We start from the raw sequence: 9,208 nt of genomic DNA, 5'->3' as shown, positions 1-9,208 counted from the left end.
ACTATTCTGTAAAGTGCTAGTTCTTTTGAACTCAGTTGCTTTGGATGGTAAGGTCCTGAAAACATCCTGTACTTCACTCCCAATCATTTATCTCTCAAGTTATTTTGCACAGTCAGAGAGGCTCTGCTAATCATGCTTCTGAGTAGATAACTACCAAGCTATTATGTTTGATCAGAAAGTGATATGCAAATTGATTTCATATATGGCAAAAACACAGAGAACACAGATTTTCTGTTTTCCATGCCTTCTTTCATTGCCAAATACACAGAAGCTCCTGCATCTTACTCTCCATGGGGTTTTCCAGTATGAAGCAGATGCAGCTTCCCAACTTGGCAAGGCTTTACTACTACTAATACTACTGCTACTACTACTACCACCAGCAGCAGTGGTTTTCCCAGTCAGTTATAGTTATACTCGTACTTTTCCTTCTGTTCTCATAGTTGTTCTCGTTTCCTATTCCTATTTGATATGTCTATGAGAGTCCTTCTTCTTTAGCTAAAGATGACATGAAAAATGTCTGAGTGGCTTCAACACTCAGCAGTTCACTTTACTATTTTTTTAAATTTTATTTTATTGTGGTAAAAATGCTTAGCATGAGATCCACATTCTTAACAATTTTTAATACATATGAGTACAATATATATTGACTCTAGGTACAATATTATATAGCATATCTCTAGAGCTTATTAATCTTGTTTAACTAAAATGGGAAGTTACTAATCATCAGGCATAAAGGTTCAGTTCACAGCTCAATTTAAACCAAGCTCACATTCTCTTGATAACAATGTTAGGTTGTAAGGCAATAAGAACTTCAGCTTTTTTGGTTTCAGGTAATATTGCCTCAAGTGGAGCAAGACCCAGAAAGCAGCCTTGTGGACATAGATAAGAGCTTCTAGAACTCAAGTACTAGTTTGGAGTTAAGAAAATGACTTCAGGCTCCAAATGAATCGGAGTATGTGAAGAATACCTAAGCAGAGCCTGGTTGTTTTGACAGAGCAAACAAGAAAACTGTTTTTGCAGGCAAAGTAGTATCTATGTGCTCAACTCTAGTACACTGCATCTCAGATTTAGGACAAGAAAACTACTTCTAGGCTATGACCCCTGGGGGACTGGGTTAATTGAGGTACTCCTCGACTAGGTCTAATTTGATTCAGAACTTAGACAAGGTTAAACATATAGGGTACATTTTTTATTATTATCAGATGCTATTAAAATAAAATCACACTGCTTTCTTAATTCATACTTATTCCATTATAAGTAAAGTTGACATATAAAATAAAGAATGCCCAGTTAAATTTGAATTTCCAGTAACAACAAATAATTTTAGTATAAGTATAGCACTTGTAATGTTTGGAATATACTTATACTGAAGAAGTATATACTGTTTATTTGAAATTCAAACTTAACTGAGCATCCTGCATTTTTATTTGCTAAATCTGGCAACCCTAATTATGAGTGGCATTAAGCATCCCTTTACGTGTTCAGTCTCCATTTGTATATCTTTTTCTGAAAACTGCCTGTTCATGTCCTTTGGCCATTTTTCTTTTAGGTTGTTGGTGCTTTAGTACATATTAGTAAGAAAATTGTCTTCTGTATACCATCTAAGATACAATATATATTTTTTTTCCAATTTTCATTTTGTGTAAGGTATTTTTGCCAAAAAGTTTTACATTTTTAATTACAGGATATATCAACCCTTTCTTACATGGTAGCAAGAAAATGGCCCCTCAAAGATGTCTATTTCCTAATCCTCAGAACCTGTAAATGTGCTAGAGTTCATGGCAAAAGAGGAATTAAGTTTGAAGATGGACTTAAGAATGCTCATCAGTTGATTTTAAAATAGGAAGGATGTCCTGATTATCCAGGAAGGCTCAATGAAGTCACAGGTGTTCTTAAAAAGTGGAAGGGAGATACAGAAGAGAACAAGATCAGAGAGAAATGCAACTAGAAGAATGGTCAGAGGATGCAACATTGCTCTTATCTTACTATTCCCTCTATATAAATTGCTCTTAGCACAGATATTGTCATGGTTTGCTCTTCACTTCAGATCTTGGCCCAATGGTCATCTTGCAGAGAAGTCTCCCCTAAGTGCTCTATAAAAATACTCTACATAATAGTTTCCTTCTACCCTCAGTTGGCCTTTGTTCCTTTACCTTAATTTTTGTTTTTCAAATACTTATGACAATATGCACTTAAAAAGTAGTAGGTGCTTAATGCATAGCTATTGAGCGAACTAATGTATTACTCTAGGTCTCATTAGTTAAATTGAAGGGGTTCCGCAATATTTCAAGATTACTTTGTATATATATTACAGAGTATGTTCTCATGTGCCAGGAATCAAAATAAAAATAAATATAAATGAGATACTGTTTGGTATCTAGAGGTGGAGACAAGTCACGTATAGTTAGATTTTTTTGAGGTTGGGGGACTTTGAGCTCCTACCATTGCTATAGAAATGGAAGGCTTATAGGTTGTTGATGCTTTAGGGGAAAGGTATGCTATGTGTGGCTTGAAAAGTAGCCTCTCCCAATATCCTAATATCCTTTGAAAAATAAAAATAATCTTATAAAGAAGTTAATCGATTTGAATAGAGATTAAGTAGACATCTAAGTGGAAAGTCCTATAACTCTTACCCCTTTTTGAGATTCAATATTATATGAACCCTCTGGTTGATTGGACTTATATTTACTAAGATTCATTGGAAAGAAAAATATCAAAACTTCTAAATTAAATCTTACTGTGAGTTTAGAAGTTGTCTAGACTGATGACCAGGGTTGGCACAAGAACTATGGGGCAGGATGAGGCATAGAAAGAATCCCTGGGCCAACATTTCTGGACTAATAGTTGAATATGTAAGTGTGAATCAAAAGAACTAAGACTTTAAACCTAAACATGTTACAGAAATCCAGGTCCTTGTGGCAACAATGAAAGTGAAAACCTTGGTAGACTTAAAATGCCTTTTCTCAGTTCCCTCTCTCCCTGATATTTGGAAGTAAAAATTATCCTTGGGTTATTGAGTATTAAAATGAGAGTAATGGTAATGGGCAGGGATCAAAGGAGAAACTATGGAATGTCTGTTAACATGGTATGATAGATAGAAGAGAGGAGATTTAATTGATTTGTACCCAAAGTTGGTGACATACATCACATTGACTATGCATGAATTTTTGTTGTTGATTATATTTTAATAATCTGATTATATGCCTTCCCCACTAGCTTAGGGGTATTTTGAGAAGAAGTTCTGTGTTTTATTCATCTCTATGTCACTTCTTAAATAGTGCTTGGCATATAATAACAGTTTGATCAATGAGTAGATTATTTAATTCAGCAAAACATTCAGAAGAAAGGGATGGACTTTTATTGGATTTACCAAGCCATTATATATTTTTTCTCATTTAAGAATTTAAGATGACCATTGAATTTCAAAGCGAAAACGAAAATTAACAAGAAAAAGGAAGCCCGGCCAGGTGTGCCCAGTGGTTAAACATCGACCTAGGATCCAGAATATCGAGGTTCGATTCCCGGTCAGGGCACATGTCCAGGTTGCGGGCTTGATCCCCAGTCAGGGGTGTGCAGGAGGCAGCTGATCGATGACTCTCTCATCATTGATATTTCTATCTCAATCTCTTTATTGATTTCCTCTCTCTGAAATCAATAAAGATATTAAAAAACAACAAGAGAAAAGAAGAGAATTGCTTCATTGAACTAACATGTATTTAGGTATACAAAGTGATTTAGGAGATACTAAAATAAACAAAATATGCTCCCTGAGCCTAGCATCATGAGAAACTAATTATTACAAAATATTGTGTTTTAATGGTTAAAATATTCTATTTTAATTTAAATACTTAGGCCAAATAATACTTACTTTGAATTATATCTGTAGATTTTTTTTGTCCAAATGCTTAATAAGGCATACAAACTTGAAGTGAATGGCAAATATGTTTCTGTACTTAATATTGCTTTTTACTAAAAGTTCATTAGTGGATAGAGTCTATTTTGGTGACTACATTTACCATTTGGCATCAAATGACTTACCCATTAAAAGTAAGCGTACATGGCATTAAAGTATACCTTGTGCTAATCATATGTTCATCCTGTACTTTTGTGACTCATACATATTTTTGAAGTTAAAATATCCCTGGAATTATCTAATGGTACATTTTCTCCCATTTAGTGTTTTTTTCTGTTTAATTTCTCAATTTTAGCCTGCATCAAAAAGAACATTTTAAAATTAAACACAAATGACATTTTCCCCAAAGAAATAAAAGCCTGCATCATTCAAGCATACTTCAGCTTCTTTTTAGTATGTATAACATAAATGGATGGAACCAACTTTGGTTCTGAATAATAATGACCTAAAAAAATCAACCTGTATATGTGAATAATATTACCTCCAAAATATGAGCAAACAGTGTAAGATATCATGAGAATGTTCAGGTAAAAGATATTTTAACATGCCAACTGGACTAAATTTTAAACACTAGAGTTGAGACAATTCATTTTATCCAAAATATTTTTAAAATTATAAAAAAATTGTCTATAATATGACATACGAGAGAAATGCAATAAAGCTCTTTGATTTCTCCAAAATAAGGCAGTTTCCACTGATTGGTTCTACAGAAGTGAGAGATGCATAGAACATTAGATGTTGCTTTGTGAAGAGTTTGGTTAAGTTAGAAACAGTATTTAATATTCCCCTTATAGTGCCTCAAATGAGTCTCACCAGACCACAGAATTAATTTAATGTAGAGCCAAAATCTCTGGCATAGGAGAAGGGAAATACATCACTTTAGCTAGTAGAAGTAGAATGTGTTAGATCAGTGAAATCAGAAATATGTATAGGTAAAATATTTGAAGACAGCAGCCAGGAAAAGAAAGAAGAAAGCACGGTATTTGCACTCCTACAGAATTTATAACTGAAACTGAACTACACTGACCCCACTCCTAGTTGCCTTGGCTATTTCCTTCCACCCTTATAATGAAAAATGTTCACTCACTTGAAGCAAATAGTAATCAGAAAGTTGATCAGTAATCAAAGTAAAATATGATCCAATCAGCTCCACAGTCAGGGAAAGACTGGGAAGGAATTTTGTAGGGGTCTTGTTCAGTAGATCAAGTATAAGATCATATAGAGACAGATTTAAATTGTACATGAAAGGAATTGTACTGAACCTGCATAAAAGAGCATGTTTTTAGATACCACAGACTATTGTATAACTGACTTTATCTTAGTCAGCATCAATAAACTAAATATTTCATGAGCTCATGTCACCACATCCCTTCCACCCATGACCACTGCTGTATGAGGGCAAACCCTAGCACTGATAGAAGGTAACACTTCTTGCCTTGATGTGGTGGCTTTGGCAAATCAGTTTGGGTTGCTAGCAAGTGTGGCAAGTTGCTTCTTTGATTGGTCTCCATGGTGTTTGATGCTACAAAAGGGGATGAATCCCATCCTAAGGGGATAGACTAGGGAGACAGGAGATTTAAGAATGTTTTAAACCTTTTTTGTGTTTATCAAAGACTGTAATATGTATTGGGGAATTTTTGTTACTGAGATTGACAGAAAAGCTTATGGCATTTTCTTTACAATTATTTTTAAGGGATGTATCCCTCAGAACAGCTCAGTTAAGGAATGCTTATGTAGGGGAGACTATTTTTGCAGTTTTACAGCTACACTGACAGGCACAAAATGAAGTTTAGTGACAAGGTTAGGCAGTGAGTCACAGAGCAGCAAGGGTCCTGGGTACCACTGGGTGTTGTCAGTGTACTTGCTTTGCTTGTAAATCACAATGCTTTGTACTGGAAAAGACTTGGCAATATTTGCTTATGGATACATTTTGAAATTATCTTTTTCTTAGATAATACAGTCACATGCATGTTTCTGTAATACTCTACCAGTATCTCTTAACCTCTGAGCTATTCAAAAGCCAGTCATGCATTATTCTCACAGAAAGTCACTTATATACTTTTGTGTCTGTGGCAAGAGTCTTGGAATTAAGAATGTGCCATACACTCAGATACGTACAAAGAATTATCTCCCTTGTTATTTAGAATAATCATACAGTAAATATGTTATTAAATACAAGAATACTTCTCTAAGCAAAACATGTTTCAGAGTGAATTTATTTATTTAATATTAATTTATTGAGCTCCATCTCAGATAAACTAGGAAAGGATAAATTAAAAACCAGTAAAACATGGCCTCTGGCCTCAGGGAGTTTACAGTCTACAAGACTGGCATACAAGGAAGCAAACATGAGAGTTTAAGGTACTACTAGAATGTGGGTGGTTGTGGTCTCTGCATTAGACTTTCATATTCTAAATAAAGCTTAGCAGTCCCAGAAAGATTCCACAGGGATTAATACATTTGTGAATGGTCAGGCTGATGTGTAGCAGCCATAGGTAGAAATCGTATGTGACATTCAATGTAACCATGCTGCAGAAGAAAGTCTGATATACAGACTTCATGGTGCTCAGCAAATTCCTTCAGTGTTCTGAGATTTAAAAAACTATCTATGAAATAAAAATGCTTGAATATCTTCCAGAGTTCCCTCTAGCAGTGTTATTCTACCTATAAGATGTGTAGACTTACCAAGTGAGAATTCTTAGTCATCTGAAATATCTAAATGATTAGGCTTAATAGTTGAGATTATATATGACCAATAGTATATGGAATTGGTTGAAAGTGAAAAACAATATTTACTGGAATGGTTCACATTTTGAAACTTTACATTATAACATTATAATGCAAAGCCAATAACTTCTTTTATTCAGGATCCATCCAGTTTTACTGGTCCCCAAATACATCTAAGCGAATAAATGTAAGGCAATTTTAAATTGATTTCCCCCCCAAAACTAAGTAAGCTAAATTTGAATTCTGAAGTCTTTTTCTACAAAACAGAAGAGTATAATGTGATTATAACAATCCTCACTAATAAAATCAGTACACTTTCTACTGAAGGTATTGATTATTTTTTCAAGATAGACTTGAGATTCTTTTTGAAGTTACTTCCAGGCCAGGAGTGTCAACAGCAATGTGCCACAATGAGTTTCATTTTAATATATTCCTTTGCTTAACTCCTATGATACTTTACACTTGAATAGGTATGACATATCTTCTGGCAATATTTATATGAATATAAGATATTAAATAATATGTAACATTTCAAACTTCTTTTACTGAAATGTTTCCATGGGAACCAAACATCTACTGAAAATTAAAGCATTTTTTTTCCTGTATTGGATTGGTATGAGGCATCTTCTTAGAGATTCTGCTGCACAAGAACTAAAATTGCTAACTCCATTAACTATAGACAATAATTGCCTGACTGAATTTCTTAAAGGTCAAGGGAGGAAATATAAAATGTATTTTAGACAATTTGACTTCAAACACATCCCCTTTATAAAAGGCCAAATCAGACCAAGGATTAAAGATGGTGGCGGACTGAGTGGAAGCTACACTGACACTCTCCCAGGACCAAACTGGAATTACAATTAAAATATAGAAAAACCATCCAGAAAAATCAACTGCAACTAAAGACAAGCTGGAGAGCACCACCCTCATAACCAAAGAGGAAAAGTGGAAACCACATAGAGACTGGCAGGAAATGTGGAGGTGCAAGGGGGCTGGCTGGGCCCCCACAGGCAGCAGCTGAAGGTCCAGAGGGAGATCTCAGCTGCGGGGGGTTCCCACTGAGGACTCTGGGGCCTAAACCCCTGGCAGGGCCCCCCAGCCCAGAGCACCAGAACTGAGAAAGGTGCCCATATAACATCTGGCTGTGAAAAGTAGCCGGGTTTCTGTCTGCTGGGGAGAGATGGCTGGAAATGCAGGCAGCCTCTTAAAGACTCAATGCACAAAGTTTTGTGTGCAGCCACTCACCTTGGGCTCCAGCAGAGGGAGGGCAGAGTGGACTGGAGCTGTGTGAGGAGAACCTAGGGTTGTAGTCTCTGGAGATAGAGCTCAGAGGGCACCCCTCTGGATTCCTGTGCTAAGTCATTCCCCCATATAGCAGAGGACATCCTTCACAGGCAGACATCCTTCACTGCCTTCCAAGCAGTTTTTGACTGATGGGGAAGCCATGGTGGCACTGTGCTGGAAAGCCTCTCTCTCTACCCCATGGAGTTTCTATAGCCTGAGGCTCCTTTAAGAGACTGATAACAATCAGCTGCCCCACCCTGTGGAGTTTCTATAGCCTGAGGCTCATTAAGAGAATCAGGTTCATCAGCCTTCAGGCAGAGGCAGACCTCAGAGTGCTTCGAGTCTTTACTTGATCTGCTTCTGGACCCAGGGCTTGGAAAAGCAGAGTTTGGTGTGCATCTTGTTCCTGTCCAAATGCACCTAGCCCCAAAAGAGGGAACCTCAAGCCATGAGTTGTTGATAGCTACAAACAGGGTACTCAAGGCCACTCGCAAACTGTGTCTATCATTGGTCTGCACCAGAGACCTTCCAAAAGGACTGAGAGTCCTAGCACGCCTAACTAATACATAGAAACAAACCCAAATAGGCAGCCAAAATGGGGAAACACACACACACACACACACACATACACAAACAAAGAAAAACAAGCCCCAAATGAAATAACAAGAGAAGTCTTCAGAAAAAGCTAAATTAAATGGAGATAAGCAATCTATCAGATATAGAGTTCAGAATACTGATTGTAAGGATGCTCAACAGCATGAAAAAAGATATGGAAACTATGAAAAATGATTAGTCAGAAATGAAGAATGACATAGCAGAAATAAAAAATAGATTGGAAGGAATAAACAGCAGATTAGAGGAATCTGAGGATCAGATCAGCTACTTAGAAGACACGGTAGAAAAAAATTAGTCAGAGATCCAAAAAGAAAAGAAAAAAGAAAAAAACTGGAGGACAGTCTAAGGGAGCTGCGGATCAACAGGAAACATAACAATATTAGCATCATAGGAGTGACAGAAGAGGTAAAAAGTAAGCAAGGGTTAGAGAACAAGTTTGAAGAAATAATGGCAGAAAACTTCCCCAACCCGGTGAAGGAAAAAGTCACACAAGTTCAGGAAGCACAGAGAGTCACAAGCAAGAAGCACCCAAAAAGGCCCATGCCCAGACACATCATAATTAAAATGCCAAAAATCCCAGACAATGAGAGAATATTAAAGGCAGCAAGAGAAAAGCAATGTTACCTACAAAGGAGCTCCCATAAGGCTGTCAGCTGACTTCTCATCAGA

Source organism: Miniopterus natalensis, chromosome X (assembly GCF_054644295.1).
Source record: "Miniopterus natalensis isolate mMinNat1 chromosome X, mMinNat1.hap1, whole genome shotgun sequence".
Classification (NCBI taxonomy): Eukaryota; Metazoa; Chordata; class Mammalia; order Chiroptera; family Miniopteridae; genus Miniopterus; species Miniopterus natalensis.
Note: the sequence above shows the minus strand (reverse complement) of the source record.